Source organism: Polistes dominula, unplaced genomic scaffold (genome assembly GCF_049000335.1).
Source record: "Polistes dominula isolate Pdom_NZ unplaced genomic scaffold, Pdom_raw_medaka contig_24, whole genome shotgun sequence".
Taxonomy (NCBI): Eukaryota; Metazoa; Arthropoda; class Insecta; order Hymenoptera; family Vespidae; genus Polistes; species Polistes dominula.
Window position 1 is genome coordinate 2,791,835 of NW_028301150.1, and position 13,690 is coordinate 2,805,524.

Here is a 13,690-nt window from a genome sequence, read left to right on the forward strand (position 1 = left end):
TATGAATGAGAACATCAATGTTAAATTTAGAATATAATAAAATGCTTGAAAACGATATCATTTGATCTAAAATAGAAATTCCACGATTAAAAGGCCACTCGTGAGCACGTAAAATGTATAAAGTTACGAGATATAAAAGCGCATGACGTCATGAGGCATGCATCATGAAGCAAACGAAGAGGACGATGACTCGGAGACTTATGAACAAAACAGGAGGCATGTTCTGACTCAAACTCGTAGAAAATAACCGGTTGGTCGACATCAAACGTTAAACGGAATAGATATAGTAAAACGAAATGGTAACGTTCCAAAAAGTATTTTCCATTGTTCCTTGACCGATTCTGTCGAACGTTTTCAGTTCCCACGATTTTATATAACTCTTTTCTCTTTTTCACACACACTTAACGGGATTCATCTTTTCTCTCGTTGCGAACTTTCATATAGGAAAGGCAATTAAACGAAACTATAACGTTGGGAAAGGGCAGAAGATTTCGATATTATCTTCATCGTTAAATCTAAATGTTCCTTTCGTTCAGAGGAAAAGCAGCAGAAGAATAGATATAGTCTCTCTCTCTCTCTCTCTATATATATATATATATATATATATATATATATATATATGTAGGAAGAAAATACGAACGTATGAATAAATGCAGTAGAAATGGTCGACGAGTGGCATTCTTTTACGGTCAAGATGGTTCGGCTCTTTTCACAAAACTCCTTATCCCTTTTTGCAAAAGAATAAAAATGTTTCGCAGCTGTCTTTTCGTGACGAGGAAAAAAAGAGGGGGGGGGAAAGAATGAACAAGAGAAAAGTAGCCGGTAAATGTTGCTTGGTTTCTTTCTACAGTTGGTAAGACACGAAATCTTAGCCAAGTATACGGGAAAAGAAATGGCTAAATAGAAAAGTAAAAATGTAGGAACGCGGACGAATGGTAACTCGAATTAACCATAAAAGAAAACTGTGTCGAGCAGTAGAATCTTCAGATAACAGAGGCATTCTTTTATACAATCTACTATTATTTCATATCACATAAGATGTATCCATGTTTACCATAAATGTAAAAAAGAAATGGAAACGTATAAACGTTGTTGTTTTATGAATTCAAAGAGAAAATAATTGATTGAATAGACGAGATATATTATATCGAGTAAACAATATAAACAATCCGTTACTTTCAAATAACTCGTTTTTATTTAATCTTATTTTTATTATATATTATTTTATATTTTATTTTAATATATATATATATATTAATTTCAATCTTTCAATTTATATTATATTTATAAAAACCGAACTAACTGTTTTACAAATATATATATATTAAATCAAATAAAAAGTAAATTCAAAAACAGCGAAATGCCAATTACATAATAAATTAATATAATTTTGTTATTAAATGAAAGCAAAATAAATATCCAATAAAAAAACAGAAGTTACTTGACCTAATATAAATATAAATATAAATATAAATATAAATATAAATATAAATATAAATATAAATATAAATATATCAAGAATAATCAAAGAAAAATGTTAACTAATTTCTTGAGATTGTTGAGAAATCTCTCAATTTTATGCTTCTATTATAATTATGTATTCATGCTGTAATATTAATTAGAAACCTTGTATGCATCCTTATAAAAATATTTTTAATTATTTTATTGAAGACACGAGGGAACTAGATCATAATACATTTTTATTAATTCTTTTATACAATAAGTATATGACAACATCCCTGAACTAAACGATGAATTATTTTAAAAATGAATAAAACTCGACAAAACTTTTTTATTATCGAAATTCAGAACTATGAGTAATTAAAAAATATATATATAAAGCTTCAGTCATCTTTAAGAAAAAAAGAGAAGATACCATCACTGTCTATGACGATAATTATTATTTATACGCTTTGCTCGTAGTAACAAGAGCTTTGATATATGTATGTACTATAATTATTTCCTTGTAAGAAAGAAAGAACGAATGAAAGGGTAAGAAAAAAATATAAAAAAAGAAAAATCCAGATATGACCTAAAGAAAGATATGCAAAAGGGTATTAACGGGTAATAAGTTCTGCTTTGTTAACTATCAAAGAAAAAGTAACCTTACTAAGAAAAGTCAAAGTATCACGATTGGCATAAGAAGAAAAAAAAAGGAAAAAAAATAAAAAGGATGAAAAAAGATAAGAAGAAGAAGAAGAAGAGGAAAGAGAAAAGAAGGAAGAAATATAAAAGACGACCTTCTTCTACGAGATCGTAATTCTATGTCATAGAATCTGTCCTTGGTAGATCCGAAATAAAAAATAGCCGCATAAATCCACGAAAGGAAAATCGATCTCCAAGTCGAATCTTTCTAGTTTTCGTCTGATACCAGATTTACTTACAGACGAGATCCAATACCGTTTTCTAAATTTGTCATATATCTACTTGATTAAGCAATTTGTTGCACTCGTTCATCAATCTTCCACTAAACAACTATTAATATTTGATTCTTTATTCTGAAATTTTTCACAAAATGTCGATTTATTTTCAACTTTTCGTTATTTACATTTTAATCGGTCATTTATTTTCGTTTTCTTCAGTTTTTCCTCTAAATTGAATATTGTTTTTTTTTTTTTTTTTTATATCCACCAAGATATTTCGATAATAAAGAACGCGATTAACAAATAATGAAATAAATAAATAATCAAATGAGAAATAATAATTCTATCTGAATTTTATCACAGTGGTAATTATAAAAATACAAACTATATATCAACCATCAAATATTAATAATATACAGGAGTATTTATAATAGATCAAAACTTCTCACCTTTATCAGCTGTATACAAATTCATGACTGCTTTTATGCTTGTTGCATTTTTAGTATTTTCGATTTTTACTATCTTTTTTAATCTCCCCAAAACGTTGATAAATATTTGTTTGTTAAATTTGAACGTAGTGGAGGAAGAAAACAACGTTATACATATGTACATATCTATATATCTATATATCTATAAGATCTGAAAAAGAGAGAGAGAGAGAGAGAGGGAGAGAGAAAAGAGAGATAAAGGGAAAAGAAAAAAAACATAATACCTGCACACGAAAAAGTCGAGTATCAGCTTCGTTTCACCGCAATTGGAAAACGAGTTTACAGAGAACTCCAAGCTAGTCTCGAACATATTTCGAATTCACGATCGATCTTTGGGGTTGAAGGATCGATATGCTTGGCAAACTCTTTGAAATCGTAATACATCGAACGAGAAAAAAGATTTCTTTGAAAGGCCACCGTTATACGATATTCGTGAACGTTCTATGATCAATAAAATCATTGAAACGTTATCAGAAATTTTTGCGACCTTAAAACATGCACCCATTCAATGAAGACTTTTTTTCCCCTTTAAAAAGATATACATCTCAGGATGAGACGATTTCAATTTTAAAGCTATTTTACGCTAGTAATATCGATAATATCGACGAAATTCAACGATAACCACTTTCGCATTATTCAATTCATTGCACGAATGTATTGAATATCAGCCATTGTTCATTCCACCCATATAGTTCATTATGTTAAATTATAAGAAAATATGGATGACAGAGAAGATACGAAAAGATCATGAAATTGTAAGAAAATGCAAGATATTACATATATATACATAGTATTATATCGTAATAATTTGGAACGCTACAAACCGTTGAGAAGATATAATTTATTGTATATCTTCTTCTTAACTTAATGAAGGAAATGCTGTGGAAAAAAAAAAAGCATTGAATACTTAACGAAGACAGTTTGTAAGAAATTTTGCAACGTCTTATTCACGGTCGATCTTTTTACTTCTCCTTTCCATTTTTTATCGTATTCAAGAAGCGTTCGTTTCAAAACTTTGAACCTGATTAATCATGGTCCCGGAGTATTCACGATGCGCCGCGTTCGTAAAAATCTAGATGCGCCTGTGCGTCATTATGAAACTCATAAAGTTCCATAAAGAACTTGGATGATGCAGAATTTTCCTTTTTTTTTCTTCTTTCCTTTTTTTTTTTTTTTTTGTTTCTTTTTGTACTTTTACTATGGCCTTATTAAAGCATGTAACCCAACAAAAAGAACTCTTCGTAATAAACAGCCTTACTAATTTATAACGTTTTAATATACCTTGTTCTCTCCTTCCTCTTTATCTTTCATTCTTTGTTTACTTTTTTATCGTTCAAACATTAAAAAAATACCTTAAAAAAATATTTTTTTCTTTTTTTTTAATTCATTCCCTTTCCCTTACAAAAAATAATTATGCAAATATTTCATCACGCTAAGTATCTGTTCTTCTCTTCTACTCTTCTCTTCTTTCTTTTTCTTCTTCTTCAAAGATAAAGCTAGGACGTGAGGAATTTAAGCGGATAAACGTAACAGTATAGATATATATATATACATATATATAATACCACTTCATATAAATTTGATTCACTGACGCGAATATGTTATTCTCTCGTTGTTGAAAATCGTCCCGGTTCGATAGTCATTCGGTTTACCCAAATGGACTTTCGAAACGAACTATACCGCCTCTTGCCATTTTGAATTCAGTCTGTGGATCTTTCAGAGTCGTTTCGAACGCAAATAAACAATGACAGATAAAGTACCTTTAGCTATTTGAAAGGTATTTTCTTTAAAACGACTTACACATGTGTTTAGTTCGAATGGTAATCGAAGGAATTTAGTTCGATGATAGAACTAATGGTGGAACGAAGTAAAAGATGGAAGTGCGAGAGAGAAAGAGAGAGAGAGAGAGAGAAAAAAAAGAAAGAAATCGATAGAAACGAAAGATCAATGCTTGAATGATCGAATTCTGATCATGCAATGTTGCACGCAATAGAAGCCAAGCGTAGATGAAACATAGTACATAAAGGAAGAGGAAGAGGAAGAGGAAGAGGAAGAGAGAGAGAGAGAGAGAGAGAGATAACGCAACTACATCATGAAGGTATTTCGAGGTGCGAATTCGGCTTACCAATTAGCTTATCGAACTTCGTAGAAGGGGATGCCACGCATTCGAGGAACCTTGCAACTGGAGCCTTCGTACACCTCTGTACTGATATGCTAATCAAATTCCGCTAGTGAGAATCTCGCTCCAAATTATACTATTGTCGAAATTATACGAAACTTACGGGTGTCCTTTCCTTTGATCGTTACCTTTCTTCCATCAATTTCAAATTATTTGACAAAGTTAGAGTGCAATCTTTATTTTTACTTCAAATTTAGAGTTAAATATGATATACAAATAGATAGTTCTCTCTCTCTCTCTCTCTCTATCTATTTGCATATGATTCAACATTTTACGAATCGTCAAAAACGGCACAATCGATAATTTGATACGACACCAGGAATATGGAGCGATCGATTGAAAATTCACGACTGGAACACAGTACGCCCGGTTCGGATATCGATGAACGTACCGGTGGTTAATGTGGTCGATGATAATGGATGATATTTTCGGATATGGTATGATCGTCGAATGATCCAAATGATAATGAAAAGCCAATATGTTAGGTTGGAAAAAGAAGAAGAAAAAAAAAAAAGGATGAAAAAATTCAAATAGCGGTACGGCAAAATTGAAGGATGAAAGAAAAAAAAGAAAATACACATTTAAATTGATAGCAAGAAAGAGAAATTATATTAACGACAGTAATAGCAAAACGTTCCTCTCATTATAAACGTTGTAACATTTATCTCGTTCGTTGAAATTAGCTTAAGCTTTCATCGAGACTACTACTACTACTACTACTACTACTACTACTACTACTAATACTAGCTACCGCAGGTAACATCTCACTAAGCGGAAGCGAGATTTGAACGGGCACCGGTGCGTAATACAAATAGACGAGCTTTTCCAATATTAGTAGCAGCATCCTACTTGACACGATGTTTTGACTTCGTTGCATATACCGCTCGCAATAGTATGTAAGTAGGAACGCAAATGAAAATAAATTATCGGTCCGCTCGAAAACATCGACGAATTGAAAGGGGGAAGAGATGTCAGTATCCGCCATAATCGTCATCTCCCTCTTAAACCACCTCTCATCTCTCCCTCTTTTCATTCTCTCACTTAAATTCTATCTCTTTCTCCATCCCTCTTTTCAGACAGCAAAATTACGGACCATGACGAATTTCGACCGCTATACTCGAACCATTATCAAGTGTCCCTCGAGTTCTGACGTTGCACCTAATAAGGATATAATATTGGCGCAACACACGAAACACAACAGTCAAACGTGGGAAATATATTCCTTGATTTAATATACATAATCATTGTTTATTTTCAATCTTCTTAAATGATTAAGAGAATAATTTGGAGTTTACACGATCGATAGTGTCGACGACGAACTCATTTATTCAAACGTGTATTTAGATACAATTAACGATACTCAGACCTTTGTACGATACGATCTCTGTCCTGAAATTAAACGCTTTCCTCATCAAACTTTGAAAGATCAGGATGTTAACGATACAATGAATTATTTGTATTTCCTACAATTAAGAAGTTTATTACTTTATATCTGCTAATTTTCATCTCGATTATTTACTTTTTATCTTTATTTTCTAATATGTGCCAGATGTACTTCATTAATCTTTCGTATTTTATAGCTTTGATCATGAATTCATTATCCATTCCTTTTATTCCATCCATACTCGTTCATTAATTTCTATGGAAAACTCATAAATTTATCTATGAAAGAATTTAAAATGCTCTTTTGTGATTATCGATCATAAATTGTCAAATAATTAAATTCAATAATTAAATTTATATTTAAAAATTGATATTATCTAGTTCGTCTGTTCACATTGGCCGCCCAAGTAAAAATTGTGCTCATTTTAATTACGTTAATATTATTTTGAAAGCGACATTTTCAAGATTGAATATCTTATTATTTTCTCTCCTTTATAAAAAGATGTGTTTACTAGTACGTTGACTTCCCGCATAATGATCACAGGCTTAATTAAGATAAAATAACAATGCATTTCTACACTCTCTATTTTAGTCTGTTACTTTCAACTTTAGCACAGAGCGGAAATTCAACTATATAGTTATTTACTTATCAAAAACATATTTTATATCATCAATCGATTCTATTCATAATTATTGATTATTGAAATAATTTCAATGATATTATTATTATACAAATATGAGAAAGAAGGAATTGAATTGCATTAGAGAGACATAATACACTTATTATAAACACAGAACCCCGATTAAACGCGTAGAATATATAAATACCATAAAATATACATATAAATATCGTAGAGATAAAGATAAAGAGAGAAATGACTAGAAATTTAGTTTCCATTCCATATGTGCGTTGGTTGCCATGCTTTTCGAAGAACAAGAAATCAATCGACCTCCTTTAAATGCAACAAGCAACGCGATTCCCCTTTTCGTGTGCACCACGTGTGCTTTGCGTTTCGTTCGGTTGAACGTTATGAGAGAGAAAAGGTAGAAAAAGAGAGAAAAAGAGAGAAAAAGATAAAAAGAAAAAAGAGAGATAAAGAGAGATTGAGAGAGAGAGAGAGAGGAGAGAGAGAGCCAAATAACAATCGCAATTCGCATTCCACCAAGAATCCTGTAAAACGGCCGAAAGAGAGAGAAAAGAAAGAAAACTAAAAAACTTGCTCTCTGTTTCTCTTGTTTTCTATGCCCTTTTTTCTCTCTCTCTCTCTCTTCCCCATCCTCCCTATTTTGCTATATAAAATCTTTTTTTTTCTTTTTTTTTTTTTTTAATTTTTTTTTTGAAGCATCAACATTCCAACATTAATATTGGTATTTTGGTACACACAGTGATTTTCAACGAAGACAGTCAAAAAGAGAGAAATAAAAAAAATAATTTCGAATCGATCGAATGTAAACTTTTTGGTGACTTAAACCAAAACCAAGCTACTCGTTTATTTTTTAATTCCTCACGTCTCAATTTCAACTACTATATTGATTCTCGATTAAAATTATTTAACGTGTAGAATAATTATATAGAAATGGACGAAGATGGTTTCAATAAATTCTATCGTTGATTTATTGATATACTATTTGAATATTTTAACATCTAAACGATTATTTACTTATCCTTGTCACGTAATTTTATATTACGAACAACATGAACAGGAAATGAGAAAGTAATATGAACACGGTTATCTTTAGGAAATAAAGATCTCTCATGGGGACGATAAGAATATCTACTATTGAACTATTGTAACCGATAGTGGTATGTAATAAAATATAGATAACTGTGTGAAATCAAATATATAAATTTACCGATATCGCGACCTTCTTTTTATCTAGTTGACTTATCGCTTATCGAATTCTCCGTTGACAGAGAGTTTGAGACAGGAAGAGCGTTGATCAAATATTTTTCTCGGTTATAAATTGATGATAAGGGAAAATAGCTTTTGTTGTATTCGATTCATAGACGGAGACACGTATTTGTAACGAATCACAATCATGAGTTGAATAAAATCATAAGATTAACCTTAATATACATATTTTTTTGTTTTTAAATATACACCAGAGTAAATAGTACAAACTTAAGATAATTATTTCATATAAAATACATTCCTTTTTTTTTCTTCTTTTTTTTTTTTTTAAACTTTAGCAATAAAAAAGAAATCTAGAACTGTGATTGATATCACGAATATGAATATGTAATAACTATATATGCATAAATTTTATAGTATCCTTGAACTACTTACGTAAAAGCCAAGCTCCGACAAATTCGTATCAAGATCCTTTATCTCGGTTGGCGTTCATAAGTCACGCTTTCAGTTTCAGGCCGCGTGTTCTGGAAAATAAACGATAGAAACTCGTTATACCGAATTCGTTCTCAACACGATACGAACAATTTTAATTTAAAAACGTACGGAATGTCGTAACAGATCATTTCGCATTTTATAATATAATAAATTCATGAAAAATTAATATGGAAATTTTGCAAAATTGTTAAAACAACAAAAAACGTGTTTACAAATACAAATTTATAGAAAAAAATTATTCAATAACATATCTTATTTGATTTTCAATTGGAATTGATTGTAAAATCCGTACATTACTTTGATAGGTTGTATTTGTGCATTCATATGCAAAGATATGTATGTATAAATATATTTTTGAAGATAGATGAAACGAATGTCGAAAGTAAACGAAAAATCTTACGAAACTACGGTTACGCCTATTTTTTTATGCCCCTCTTTTTTCTTCTTCTTTTTTTCACTTTTTCTTTGCCACATTCAATCTCTTTTGCTACGTTTAATCGCTGAGAAAGCCTCAAGAGATAAAACGACGAGACTAGTTCGTGGTGGAAGAAGAAGAACCGTAGAGAAAAGTAGAAGGCGGATTGTACAAAGAACGACGTATATTTCCCTTTCTTTCTATCTTTCTCGTTTTCCTTCTTTTACTCGATTTGAGAAATCTCTTAAATCCGGACCGATCTCTAAATCTAAGAAAATCGATTGCATAAGAAAAACTGATTTCAAATAAACGAATAGAAAAATGCTAGTGATTATAAATTAAATGATGGTAATCTATTTATTAATTACTTTATCACTCTTTCATATTTGTTAAGAATAATTTGATTAAAAATCTTTACAATCTATCCCTATCATCTTTTAATTAACACATGGGCTGAAAAGTCCTGGGTCTCACATACAAATGGCGCTAGTTTTATTGAATTCACCTCATTTTTAGTTAGTACTAATCTTCAAAAGATATGTGTATAAATTTTCCAGCTGTCGAGTAGTTGGTTCGTGAGATGTAGCATTTTGAGTGAAGCACCTTTTGTTATTTTCAAAAGGACGCAGAAAAAAGATTTTCGTGTGTTAATAAAACATTGGTTTTTATTGAAAAAAAAAAAAAAAAAAAATACTGTTGAAGCCACAAGGCTTGGCTTGATAAACATTATTCGGATTCTGCACCAGGAAAATCAATCGTTGAGAAGTGGTTTGCTAAGTTTAAACGAGGCAAAATGAGCGTCGAAGATGATGCACGCAGCGGACGACCGAAAGAGGCTGTTACCGAAGAAAACATCAAGAAAATCCACAAAATAACTTTGAATGACCGTAAAGTAAAGTTGATTGAGTTAGCTGAGACTCTAAAGATATCAAAAGAACGTGTAGGATATATAATACATGAATACTTGGACATGCGAAAGCTGTGTGCAAAGTGGATGCCGCTCGTGCTCACAATCGATCAAAAAAACGATGGCAAAGTTGTATGAATTGAGCTTCGAATTGCTTCCCCATCTACCGTATTCTCCAGATCTGGCCTTCAGTGACTATTTCCTATTTGCAGATCTCAAAATAATGCTGCTCGCTGGAAAAAAAATTCAGCACTGATGAAGAGGTAATCGCTGAAACTGAGGCCTATTTTGAGGCAAAAGATAAATCGTTCTAAAAAAATGGTATTGAAATGTTAGAGAGGCGCTTGAATGAGGCGCTTGAGTGTTGCTCTTGATGGAGATTATATTGATGAATAAAGCCAATTTTGAACGACAAAAAACCGTGTTTTCTTTGTTAGGCCCGGAACTTTTCAGCCCATGTGTTAATTCAAACGAAAGTATCAATGATTTTCAAAATTAATATTTCAACCTGTATACAGGACAATGTATATTATACAATTTAAAATACTAACAAGTAATTATAATAGATGAAATTATATTCATTTTTATACTTAACAAAGTGTTGTATAAGTTGTGCTGATCGAAGAAAGTCGAAATCGTTTAGTCAATGACGAGTATGTAATTATATCGTAGTTCCTACATGAACATTTACTTGCCGCACGCGATTCATTTAGTTATATATATATATTACTGCATGTGTATATGAGCAAATGCTCTCACGTGCGTTACGGAAATATATACATATATATATATAGTCGATATAGCAACTCTCAGGCAATCGACTACAAGAGAATAACGCGTCACACGTATACCATTCGTGTTAGACGTCTTCAATGTTCCGCGGAACATTTCACGAGCGTGACACGTTGATTGTCAGAGGCTCAACAGTATTATAAAGGACCCCCCATATATACCAAACGAATGTTACAATACAATGAAATACAATTGAGTATATGAAATCATTCACGTTCATTATCAAAGAAAATAATAAATTATGTTAATGATCATGAAAATATGAGAAATAATAAGCTAACTCTAATTATTATATTATCAAAATGATTTTTAATAATAATGAAACTTTGATATAGGTTTATATAATTGTCTTTATTATCGATATATATTTAAATGTCTCGTGATTATTTTAATAACATGTCTTTTGTTCTATAAATTCTTTTTAAAACAAACGCAACGCTTCATAAATGAGAAAACATTTATGTGAAAGCAGCAGGAATCTAATCTAACAGTATTAAAACAGAGTTGCAAAACGTCACAAATGCTCGTTTAACTTTAAGCAAATGAACAAAAGGAATATATTAATGAAATTAAGAAGCGACTAACAGGAAAGGAATTATAACGTTTATATAAAAGAAATATATACAAACACCTACTCGAAAGCTACTCTGAACGTAAACAATCTTTCACGTTTTTTGAGTTCTTGCGAACTAATTCGCAAACTTTTATGAACAAGATTGTACTCCGCGCGTTTAAGTGTTTCTGAGAGAAACAAAAAATTGAATTATTAAAAAATCTAATATGAAAGTGGCGAAGAAAAAATTTGCTGTTGATAGGGAAAAAATATAGAAAAATTACGATTCAAAGTTTGACAAGTAAGAAAAAAAGAAAAATGAAATGAGGAAAAGGAAAAAATGGTGAAGCTTGATAAACGTATGAATATCCAGCTGACGAACCCAATTAGAAAATGAGAAAGATAGAAAGGAAAAAAAGAGTAAAGAGAGAGGCAAACAAACTGCCTAATTTTCTCATTTATTAAATTGCCCTGTTTTATTCTGTTTACATAAAATCTGAATTTTAGCGAAATTGTCAAATTCCGAATGAAGAAAAACCTTCCTTTTTTTTCTTTTGCCTCGTCAAAAAATTCATATTGTAACCTTTGATTTCATGTTTAATAAATAAAGTATAATAGTTTTATTTTTTTTTTATTTTGATACATCAAAACGGTGTTCTCTTTCATCGTAACAGTTAATTTCTGCGGGTCGTGGTCTCCCCGATTTCACAACGTTTACTTTTTCACCAATACCACAGTCAACAATAATAATAAAAAAAAAATATTTAGCAAATGATTTAAAATGTCATGGAAAAAACTATCACTGGGTAGGACAAAAAACCCCAATTTCATTTGACAGACGAAACACGTTGACAAAAAGTGTAGATACTCGTGTGTTTTAGATTTCAAACGAAAAAAGAAAAAAAAACATACATTTTATCAAAACGGAAAAAATATTTATCAAAAAATATATTATTTCCGGATAGAAATTTATATTTACGCGTTCAACTTTTTACCGATCTTTCACTAAAAAAATTCTATTTTATAACAAATATATTTATATTTCTTTAACATTTAAAATTTTTACATGACTCAAAAGTAATAACGACGAAATTTATGAAAATAAAAAAAAATAAAAAAAAGTTACCAAACGTAAGAGTAATAAAAAAAAAAATCTTTTATATTCTTCTTCATAAATGTAGTGTCGATAAATAGAACGTAGTATTTCTCTCTCTCTCTCTCTCTCTCTCTCTCTCTCTCTCTCTCTCTGTATTACACTATAAAATTCTCGTATGTGAAGACAGCTAACTAGCTTTTATGAACATAAAAGAAAAAAAAAGAGAGAAAGTAATATACAAAAAGAATGAACGAGTGAACATTTTTTGTAAATTCATATGACGTGTACACTAAAAAATGTTCAATTTAAAGCATCGCTGGTGAGTGTACCATCACTTAAACGAAGTTCCTCGTTCTTGAAAGCGTAGATACGCATGGAAAATTCAGGCTTCTCAATCTTCACGTCTCGCTTCAGCAAATCCTTGAAAATCAACAAGACATCAGGCAAAAGAGATCGAGTAGATTTCTGTTTCATAGAAAGGAAAAACTTTGACGAGTATATGTGCTACTCGTTGGTCGGTATTGATCGATGTTAGTTCGAACGATAAAAGCAAGCTAGTATTTGAATTTCTCTGACTTGGCTCGTTAAAGAAAGAAAATATCCCAATTTAAGAACACGATCGTGATTACATAGAAAATATAAAACTAGGTCAACAAATTTATGATTTATTTACAAATAATAAATTAATCATTTTAGTTCAATCCTCTGTAATATTATTTAGAACAATATTACAATTTTTTCGAATTATTGTCTAAAATTATACATTAATAAATTTGTGATAATTGTATATAAAAAAAAGCAATCTAAAAAAAAAAAACAAAATTAAAATTATATAAGATCAATAAATTTCAGGGCATCAAATTTCAATTGGAAAAGCTAGTTAAATTACAAAAAGGATCTTTCATAGGAAAAAGATCGTTCATTGACATGTCTTGAATCTGATATGCTTCTAGAGTTCACATACTACCATGTACAATTCGTTTTTATTCTCGTGAGAAGACTGTTCTAACTCGATACGGCATACTTGCAAAAATGTGCTGTGGGGTAAATTAGTTTAATTGAAAAGAGCACCCGTCGAACCTTATTTTAAATTTAAGTCTTACGAAAAGCTTATAAAACCAATTGGAAATTCAAAATAATTTTCGAATCAAATTGAATGACGATAA

At 30.6% G+C, this 13,690-nt stretch overlaps 1 long non-coding RNA gene across 1 annotated transcript in view; it reads right to left on the reverse strand.

Moving 5' to 3' along the window:
* Positions 1 to 13,690, reverse strand: part of LOC149030788 (uncharacterized) — a 144,300-nt gene that overhangs the window by 63,531 nt on the left and 67,079 nt on the right. The window contains exon 2 of the long non-coding RNA XR_016178369.1: positions 8,702 to 8,790. This is a non-coding gene — a long non-coding RNA (uncharacterized LOC149030788). The remainder of the gene's footprint in view (positions 1 to 8,701; positions 8,791 to 13,690) is intronic.